Genomic DNA, 11356 nt, shown 5'->3' with positions numbered 1-11356 from the left:
ATACACTGAAAAACAATATAGCTATAAGAAAGCTCTAAAAGAAAAGAAGAGTAAAGGGAGATCAACTCTGACTGCAATAGAACTTCTGCTGAAGAGCGTATGGGAAACCCTTGAGGACGGAGGAAAGTCATGCCTGGTATTTATGGGCTTCACAAAAGTCTTTGATTTTATAAACAGAAAATTAGTGACCAAAAAACTAGAGCAAACCATAAGAGAAAACAACACATGGACATGAATCATAAGCACAATATTGTGATGGGACAAAATAAGGCTTTCTGACAAACTCTCCCTGTCAGAGCCAATACTCCAATCAAATGGAATACTTCAGGAAGACCCATTGAGTTCTCTGTTATTTATCCTAATCTCATATGCATGTGCAGATGATGTAATAGGCACAAAGGACATTGCAAAGTTACAGCAAGCAATAAACAATATGGAATATTGGTGCATCAAACATGACTTCAAAATAAATGTGGCAGAAACAGGAATAATGGTGCTCCAAAATGGAGAAAGAGCACTGCACCAGACGAGATCTTCATACAGGAGAGAAAATTGAAAATTATACCAGACTTCAAGTACCTCGGGGTCACAATAAACAATGCAAAATGTTTCAAAGGACATCTAACAGAGAAAGCAATAATGGCAATTCATAAAATAGAATACATTAGATAAAAGAAAATATACAAATGTTCAGAATGTAACCTTATGCACAAATTAATTTGCAATGTCAGTGTAAACTGACTAGTTCCACATCATTATGCTGTATCGTGCAAAATGAGCCACAGAACATGTAGCTAACCAACTTCTGTATGTAGTGTATTTATAATCAGACTACAATCAATTTTTGTACATGAATGTCACTGAACAATTCCATTACAAAATATTACTCTCTTTATCAACAATTTTCATATCTATGTGGCCTGAAAAAATTTCCTTGCTTTCATGGCATGCATTATGTAATATCATTAGGACAATACTTACAGATTGTTAGTATGGATAAGATTTCATCTTTTATTTAAAAAACTCTTCCATTAAATTCAAGTGCTGACTGTGAGTCTACAATGTACCAGGTTTGACCCATCTTTTAGAAAGACACAAAAAAGCTTCCAGTGACAACACACATGAGTTTCCCTCTTCAAATATCTTTTAACTAGAAAAAGATTTTTAGTAAATATATTTTGTTAAATGGAATACTTGATATCAGTCATAAAATATTACTTCTGCTTTCAAAGAAAATATCATTTATATCTAAATATTCACATTGTGTTACAACTCATTATTTATGGAAGAAATGTCATACTGATTGGCAAAAGAGACAAGAGAAAAGTGTAATTCAGATACTGCAACAAGAGAAGCATGATGATTGGAAATACGTGGATGGAAAAAAAAGACACAAAGCTGATACTGTTGGAGAAGTTTGGCTGAAATTGTTCTCATCAACAGAAAAAGGATAGCAACAATGATAAGGCGATAGGGTAAAAATATGAAAGGAGAGGGTTCAAAAATACAGCTCAGTAACATCCAATGGAAACCATCCATCAATAAAAAATCACAACGCAGACTGGGAGAATGGGCAACTGTGCATAGGTTAACTCCGTATGGTTCCAGAGAAAATATAAAAATGAACATAAGTATGTTTATTCATACATAGAAAAAACATGAATGTAGGACTTGACATATACAATGATGAATGCTCAGCAAATGATTCTGAGACTGTAATAAAAAAACTGATTCAATTTGTACCATCTTGCAAACATACTTGAATTTATTTATTTATTTATTTTTAACTAGGACTGACAGATAATAAAATAATTCACAAGACAAAAAATGTATACATCTAAATCATTATTCTTTCCAATGGAAGAGAGACAGAGTGGATAGAAGGAGATAACACTGATAGAGTGAGAGGATTAGCACAGGAAATGAGGAACAAACAGTGCTACAACAGCCTGAGGCTTTGTGCTTAGTGATCGAATAATATACTAATGAATGTATATTCCTTTGAGTCATTCGTTTACGTCCTTATACAAAGTTGACACATTGCAGACAGAATAATGAAAATATTAGTAATTACATCTGTGTTCATAAATCTGACAGTTTGTAAATGTATATTTCAATATTTGATTAATACAGGGAAGTGTTAAATTCTTTTTTCAATGAAGACCTTCTTCTTTCAACTTCAAATTCCTAAGAATCATCTCTACCCTTGTGCTTGTATTGTTTCAGAGAAATAATAATCCTAAAGCAAAGAAGTCTCGCCGATTTCAGATAAATCTAGGAATGTAGATTTTCCAAAATTTCAAATTGAATGAAGTATATTTCGCAAAACTTTATTAGTTCAGCAGATAGAATTTTAGAGTTTTCATTTAACTAGTACATAAACTCCAATTTAAACATTGTTGTAGTTTTGACTGTACCATCTTACCATCTTTTTCATATTTTGCCCAGACAGTGAAGACTGAAAAAGGTCAAACAGGGGGAAAAAGCTCGTGTAGTTGAAAATTTTTGTACAGTTGTAGAAGAGAAGGCGATTAACAACATAATAAAAATGAATGGGAGTATCGAGGAACCACTACATTCAATAAAACTAAACTTTTATGGAGATACAAAAACATCCCATGTCCAAAAGTTATGCTGAATTTCCATTTTACTTCTTACTTTTTTGTTAAAACGAATGTAGGGGGAAGAATGCCAGTGCACTGTAGACAATCTTGATATATTTTCTTAGCATTAAACTAAAATGTAAGCAATGAACACATGGGCTTTCTCATATATTATAATAAAAAAGCATCATTCATTACTTAACTCATACTTCATACCTAATAAGCACAAAAATACAAAAAATGCCTATTTTTCATTGTATTTTGCATTATACTCCACATACGGTTAATTCGTTCACACTTGTTGGCCAGTTGTATATGTCAGAGTAGAAATTATGGACGATTTCTTCTTTTGGTAGGAATGGTAGAAATCACCTGAGGGCATGCATTTTCTTTCCATTTCTAGACATGTGGTCTTGATAAGCCTGAGTTACTGGGCTTGGTGGAATTACGCATGTATCTGACAGTTGATATGTGTGCTCTTTTGGTCCATCAGTGAATGGCCTATCTTTAACAATACCAAGACGTTCATGTGAATAGCAGGATTGCATGAAATGTGTTACATGAAAGTGCTGCTTGTTATTTCTTTGTGTAGTCCTTCCTTGAGTTTCAATGGGAATAGCATTCTTTTGGCAGAAATTTGGCCACCATTCCTTAAAATTTAGCATCTCTTCTGTTTCTGTATTTTCACTTTAAAATTTGTCTCTTTGATGGACTCTGTTATCAATTATGCACGTTTTTTGAGAAAATATATCCTATCCACCTTTCTGATTTTCCTTTTTACCATGCTGAAATCTCTATCACAGAAAATAAGAATGGCCTCTTACTGAAAAGTACTGGCGATGAATTGAAGTCTTTCATATGTCGCAAGCACTGAGGCATTTTGCGTTATATAATTGAAAACAAATGAACAGACTTTGTGAGGGCCTTTTCATGTTATTCCTTCATGATAAGAGGTAGAACCTTGCTCTTCCCCTACATAAGAGATGAACATTTAAGGCATTTATCAAAAGCTAATGCAAATGAAACATGTCTTGTATTGATAGCTGAGGCAACTGCAAGTGCTGTATAAAATCAAACGAGGGGCCTGCAGTGGCAGAATAGTTTGTTTTCTCTTTAACTGCTTGTAATTTCCTGAAGATTTTATCAGCACATCTCTTGTGCACTATTAACCCAGTTATTGCTGCCCTTCTAGCAACATCATTCAGTGATGGTCTTTTGATTTTTACATCGAGCTCTTCACATGCGCAGCACATTCCCACTTGTGGTTGACCAAATTTTAAGTTAATGTCCATAGAGAATTTTCAAATAAAATTTATTGTCAACATTTCTGGCAACTTAAAATTTTGAGAGGCTCCATATTTATTTGTTTATTTGTTGGTCCAAGAATCAGTTTCATACATTGTTTGTACATGTGATATAGGACAGTGGTGGACCTAGTTAGTTTACAATACAGTAGTCATTTTGACTAAATTGTTGACATAATAAAAATGCATAAAACCCGGTCCACACGCAACGATCTGTCTGCGCAGACATGGGCGCAGATGTCTGTACATGCAAAAGATCGCTGCAAATGTGGTATGTTCACACGACACAAACCCCAATCTACCACTCGCCCGCCATCTGTCGGTGTAGAAAAGAAATATCAGTGGCAAGCGACTACGCTCCCCGTAAACGTCAAAAATTCAATTCAGTTATTTTGAAATACAGAAATGGAGGAAGTTCTGTTGTGGTCTGTGTTCGCAACTTGTGTTGCAAAAACATTCAGACCAACCGCAGGAAACAGAGAAAGCGGTCAAAATAGTGTAGACAGTGGCTGCTAAAGCGAAAGCAATTTTCTCACGTACATTTACTGCGAGAGTTGCAGGGCGAACATGTTTTGTTTAGCATTACCTCGTGTTCCATTTCCTGGCACATTGACACTCCAATTTCATTTTCAATTCTACTCCTGCTTGGTCTTGGCGTTTCTTGATCACTAAGAAAGCCAAGCAGATCAAAATACCGTAACGTTGGCTGGTATACTTCATCTACTCTTTCACCAGATCTTCTAGATTTCTGAACTTTGGATAACTCTTTTCGGTAAACAGTTCGCCGACAGACTTAATTTACTCGACTTCCCTTCATGAACTCATCCTTCAGGACAGCGTAAATAGCTTCACATGTGTTGGGTATTATTTTACTCAACGCTTGTTTCGATATGCAGTTGAAAATTCCAAATCCTTGTAGCTCCTTCCTGTTGCTAGGAATCTTAATGTTACCACCAGCCGTTCATGAGGAGAAATTGCCCTTTTCATACAAGTATTTTTTCTCATAATATGAGGGGTTACAAGCTTTAAGAGATAATTATAAGTTTCGACATCCATCCGCAAATAATTTCGCCAGTTCGCAACGAATTTATTTATTTGTTTTATTTATTTATTTATTTTTTATTACCTTTTCTCTGTTTGCCAAGGCGTCAACTGCCCGCAATTTTTCAATTAGAGCATTGTCTGCTGCTGTCTTTTTGTCTCGGTCACTATATTCTTTACTTTTAATCTTCCACAAACTTTTTTTTTTTTTTTTTTTTTTATTATATTTCAATTCCCCATCTGGGCGGGCTGGCAGCAGCATATGCGCTGCTCTTTAGCCGAAAGACATAGAACAAACAATAGAAGACAGTGAAAAATATACAAAGGAGAGAATATGGTGAACGTAGATATAAAAAAGGGGAACATCATGGAAGGCAATAGACAAAAAAAGGGGCAACTGTAAAATGGAGATGAAAAACTGTGAAAAAGTAGTGTCTTCCACAAACATCGGTGGTATCTATATATTTCAATGACTTCACTTACAAACTCTCGAGAACACCGACGAGTATCAGCCATTTTAATGCCCTGTGCGCACAAATACAAACACTAGACTGAGCAAACAGCTGTTTCGCGCGAGATTCGCGGTGATCTCCTGTCCACACGCTCCAACTTGTCTGCGCAGATGTGGTTTGAACCCACAGATTTGAGAGATTTCGCTCAAACCTCCAACTCCAACTTTCAGGTTTGCACACACCTCAGGTTGGTGCAAATCTTCTGTCCACACGCAACGATCTGTCTGCGCAAATGTGATGTGCGTAGACAGATCGTTGCATGTAGACGGGCCTTAATAAAGTAGGTTGGTGCACTACATTGCTTCTACATGTGATAATAGCTATTATTAAGTGAGATGACATGATAAGCACAATGTAAAAAATATTACGAATTGACAGTTTGCGAAATTTGGTAAATGAGGTTTACTTATTATGATGTTCCATAAACTCAGGCAAAGAATAGAAGCAGTGGTCAAGCAAGAACTGTTTTAACTTTATTTTAAATGCGTTTAATGTTGGTATGCATTTTAGGTAACAAGGCATATGGTTATGTAACATAGCTCCAGAATGATACACTCCTCTTTTGCATAAGTTTGTATTTACTTTGTTCCTGTGTAGGTTTATCTTCTGTCTAGTTTCTTATGTGTGTATATCATAATTGTGTTTGAAAGATGCTCCCTTTTGTGAAAATTAGTATTTCGTATATATACAAGCAAGGCAGTCGCAACATTTTCAGAGTTTTAAAAAGGGGTCTACAGGAATCCTTATATTTAGCTTTTTTATCACCATGATAATCTTTTTCTGTATTTTAAATGTTATTCTGTACATAAGTAGCGACTGTATACTGCAATGATACATTGTCAGCACTGATGAGCAGCTTATATTTTGAGGATATGCTAGTGTATTCAGTCTCTTATTTAAATTGTTTAAGTGTACCTCCCACTTCAGATCTGCCTGAACATGTACACGTAGAAATTTTGTATGACTCACCTTCAACACATTTTTTCCTTTGATAGTGAAAACAGGGTTTGCTGGATGGAGGTTTTGTGTGGTATGAAAGTTAACTGCCACAGTTTTTTCAGAATTTATGATGAGCCTATTGGTCTTGAACCAGTGTGTTAAGGTTAACTGTTACTGGAGCCTCCTGCATATTTTCCTCATTCTGTGATTTAATTAGAATATTAGTGTCATTTGCAAACAGTACAGTGGTTCCCTCATGTATTTTACTAGCCAAGTCATTTACATTCAGCAGAAATAGAACAGGTCCTAGAACTGACCCTTGTGGAACTCCATACTTGATTTATCTGCTCATCTTTTGTGCATGTGGGATTTATCTTTAGTTTATGTTATACAATGGCTGCATAACAACACAGAAAATGCCAGAACACATGAGATTTCTCTATATCATGATTGACCTATATGTTTAAGTACAAATCATAGCTGAATCAATTTTGTCAAAAAATGGATATATGAGGTTTCACAATATTCCCATCCAAATATTAAATTGTGTGTACCACATCTAATTATAGCTGAATTAAACTATAAATTAGGTAATGGGGTGGAAGTTGGACACCAGATTGTGATCATAGACTTCCGTCCTTCATAGGCCTGCAAACGCAAGAGCAAGCAGATAAGTGCCCTCACTCTACCCCACTACATCATATGAAGCAATTACAGGGTGTTTCACAAACTTCTACTGATTCTTCCACTGCTCCTCTTACGAATCAGTGGTGACACAGCACACACACACACACACACACACACACACACACACACACACACACACACATACACACCTAGGGTGTTTATTAACCGGAATACGGGTATGAGTTACTAATAATACAAGCACATATGAACAGATTCTATGTAAATCTCTGCACACCATTTTACATCACTAGAGGGAAGATTAATTATTAGTAATCCTGTACCACAGCTATAGTGTTCTTCTGGGAAAGATGACTGCCCCCACCACAAATGTAACTCACTTTTCAATTTATGGAGAGATGACAAGTCCCCAACATTTCATGTCCAGTTCTCTTATGTGAGTAGACAAAACTTCATTGAGCTTGTATGTATAAATAGTGGAGTTATTTTGAGCTTATTAACCAAGTACTCATATGCAGTTGTTATGTGAGGTTTAAGGAGAATGCATTCCTATAAACAATGACTAAGATGTGGCCAATATTGCCACCAATGCTGGGCCAATACACGTGCCGGCGAGCCAAAACTTTCATACAGGATATACCCCAGTGCCTGCGGTGTAGCAAAACTGAGCACCTGAAGCCGCAAATCCGGAGGGATGACCACCTGATGGGCATCTGACTCCATGGCCAACAGAAGGACCTCATCGACGATGGAGAGCCTGTGGAATACGTGGCGCCAGGCTCTGAAATCGGACTGCATCTGACGAGTAACATAGGAGGGCCACCCATGGGCCACATAGTGGAGAATTTGCTGCAAGATATGGTCTTGGTGGGTAGTTGCGCCAATGTGAGGAGCCATAGGAGGCAGACCGTCCAGCACACCCCGGCGGTTGAAATCAATATGAAAGCAGAGGACCTCCTGTTGGTCAAAGGCAGGATTGGGGCCTGCTGGAAGATGTGACAAAGTGTCTGTATTAGCATGGTGGGTGGTGATCTTATTCCGGATGGTGTAAGTGTAATTTCATAAAAACATTGCCCAGCACTGGAGACATTGAGCCATCCACTCTGGAAGGTAAGAATGGGGTCCGAAAAGCATAACCAAGGGTTTATGGTCAATCAGGAGGGTGAACTTTGCTCCAAAGAGATAGGTGTGAAATTTCTGGATGGCGAACATGATCACCAGGGCCTCCTTTTCAATCTGGGAGTAGTTTCGTTGTGCTGGGGTCAACGTCTTAGAGGCATAAGCGATGGGCTGTTTGGAGCCATCAGCATCCCGGTGCACGAGGATGGCCCCAATGCAATATGCCAATGCATCAGCCACCATAACCAAGGGGCAGTCCAGAGAGAAGGGAGTAAGGCAAGGGGCAGACTTCAGGATCGCCTTTAAATGGAGGAAAGCCTGGTCACAGACAGGAGTCCAATCAAAAGGTACCCCTTTGGGATGCAAGCGATTGAGAGGTTGAGCAACAGAGGCAGCATGGGGGCAAGAACTTTAAGTAATAAGTAACTTGCCCAAAAACACCTGGAGTTCAGATAAGTCCTTGGGACGGGGGAGGGCCTCAATGGCCACGACATTATGACCCGAAGGGTAAATGCCATCTTTGCCAAGCCAGTGGCCTAAGTATTCCACTTCTGGTTGAAGAAAACAACACTTGTCCAGCTGACAGCATAAACCTCCAGGTTTCAGAGTGTGAAATAAGGTGCTGTGGTTTTGCAAATGTTCCTGGCGGGAACGCCCGGTGACCAAGATGTCATCCAGATGAGTCACGCAGGTGGGGATAGGCTGTGTAAGCTGCTCCAAACCACTGGAAAATGGCCGGCACCAAAGAGACACCAAAGGGAAGGCGCTTGTACATATACAATCCGAAAGGCATGTTGAGAACCAAGATGTTCTGAGATTCGGCATCCAAGGGTAACTGGTGGTATGCCTCAGCCAGGCTGATCTTTGAAAAATACTCTCCCCTGGCAAGCTTGGCGAGAAGGTCTTCCTGTCAGGGAATGGGGTATTGTCGATGAGGGACTGAGTATTGACAGTAGTGTTGAAGTTCCCACACAGCTGAAGGGACCCACTGGGTTTCCGTATGACCACCAATGGTGTTGCCCAGGAACTGTAAGTCACAGGCTCCAGAATGCCAGCAGCCTGGAGCCGATCAAGTTCCTGCTTGACTGCCGGCCGTAAGGCCACCGGAAGGGGCCTGGCCCGGAAAAAGTGAGGTGATGTCCACCTGAAAATCAGAAGCACATTCAAGATCCATTGCATACAACGAGACAAAAGTGAAGCACAGGTCGTCCAAGTCCTGAAAAGAAACAGCCGTGGAAACGACCTTAACTTTGTCGGAAATTGATAAACCAAAAAGTTAAAATGCATCCAGGCCAAAAATATTCAAAGCCTACGGATGGTCGGCGACAAAGACAGTAAGGAGCTGGGGAACATGCTTGTACGTTGCCTGGACAACGAACTGCCCACGAATGGGAATGGAACCATCTCTGTAGGTGACCAAAGGGCGAGAGGGAAGTGACAACTCAGGAGAGCCCAGCCGGGTATATGTTGCAATATTAATCAGGGAGACGGTGGCCCCAGTGTCGACCTGAAAACTGGCATCCTCAGTGAAAAGGTGGAGCGTGAGGAAAAGCTTTCACACTGAGAGGTCATCCTGTGGCATGACCGATTGCAGAGCATGGACAGTATCTTGAGGCCCAGAAGGGGCAGGACTGGAGTGAGTCGAACGACTACGACAAACCAATTGGAGGTGGCCCTCCTTGTTACACAATGTGCACTTTTTCCAGCAGTGGGGACAATCAGCTCGAGAATGTACACTTCAGCGCCACAGTATGGACCTAAGGATCGAGAGCCAGCTGAACCACCACATCCTGGATCAGGGAGTCTGCATACGAAGCCTTACACTGCTGATTGGTGCATGTAAAATTGCATTGACGGTTGAGACCCTGCAGGTCCGTGTCCCTGGAATGATACGATTGACCAGGCTGTTTATGGTACTGGTGGAACTCCAGCTGAGAGGCAACCACATGGTAGTGTTGGGAATAATAGTTTGTCAGCAAAAGGCATATCTCCTGGAAAGAGAGAGCCACAGGATTGGGCAACGGTGCCAACTTGCGGAGAAGAAAGAACGTGTCTAGGTAGGTCCAAGACAAAAACAATGACAGCTGCAAGGAGTCGTCTGTGACTTGAAAAGCCGTGAAACATTGTTTCAGCTGATGTAAGTAGGTCTCTCAGTCCTCTTTAGTGTCATTAAAGGGTTGGAATGACGGCAGACGTGGGAAAGTATCAGACACTCGAGGACCAGGAAGCTGTTGTGGTAACACGTCCCGGGCATCAACTTTGTCCAATAGTAACTGCAGCGACTGTTGTAAGATGTCTAACTGGAGCTGCTGCTGCTGCATCAACTGCTGCTGTTGCTCCAGAAGACAGGCCAACTTCGCTTCCATGCTAACAACTACCACCGTTTCCCTCATCACCAAAAAGCGTGGCGAGACCAAACAAAGAGCGGCTTGCGAACAAACAAACGAACGAAATGGACGGACATGAAACAACGATGGATGATCAAGAGAGACCTCACGACAACAACATGCAAGAAGCAACAGGGCAACAGAGACAACCAAATGAACCCAAGATGTCCACTAGTAATGAAAACAAAGAATGGTAAATACGTCTTTTGTCGAGGCAATATGTCAAGACGCACACTACGATTGGACTCACTGGATGAGCGAGAGGCAGGCGCTTAAATACATGATCGGGGGCGCCGCTATTCGCTGCTGGGACCATGTTTTCCACTGTGGTGCCCTCACACTAAATGCGGGCCAGGAGGCGTGCACTGCCACGGCTTATGGCATGATGGTGCAGAGACTTCTAGGGCTCTTCGACGTCCATGACGTCTGGTGTGGATTCAAATTCCACGGCGCGCGGTACCAGACTAGTGTTGAACAAACCTGATGAAGTTCTCTTGTTAAATCTAAATTTCACATATTCTGAATACGAGGGTTGTTTTTTAAGTAAGGGCCGTTTTTATTTTTTAAAAAAGATACAAATACTTTTGTAAAAAAACTTTTATTTTCTGATTCTACACACTTTTACCTATTTTTCTACATGGTTGCCTTGTTTATTTAAGCACTTGTCATACCGTACAACAAAGTTTTTAGTTCCCTCTTCAAAGAATTCGCCCGCCTGCTCCGACAGCCAAGAGTTCACGGCCGCTTTCACTTCATCGTTGCCATTGAAGCGCTGCCCACCAAGATGGTGTTTCAGGTACTGGTAA

Source organism: Schistocerca americana, chromosome 5, assembly GCF_021461395.2.
Source record: "Schistocerca americana isolate TAMUIC-IGC-003095 chromosome 5, iqSchAmer2.1, whole genome shotgun sequence".
Classification (NCBI taxonomy): domain Eukaryota; kingdom Metazoa; phylum Arthropoda; class Insecta; order Orthoptera; family Acrididae; genus Schistocerca; species Schistocerca americana.
The sequence above is the reverse complement of the archived record's forward strand: the minus strand, read 5'-3'. Positions refer to the sequence as shown.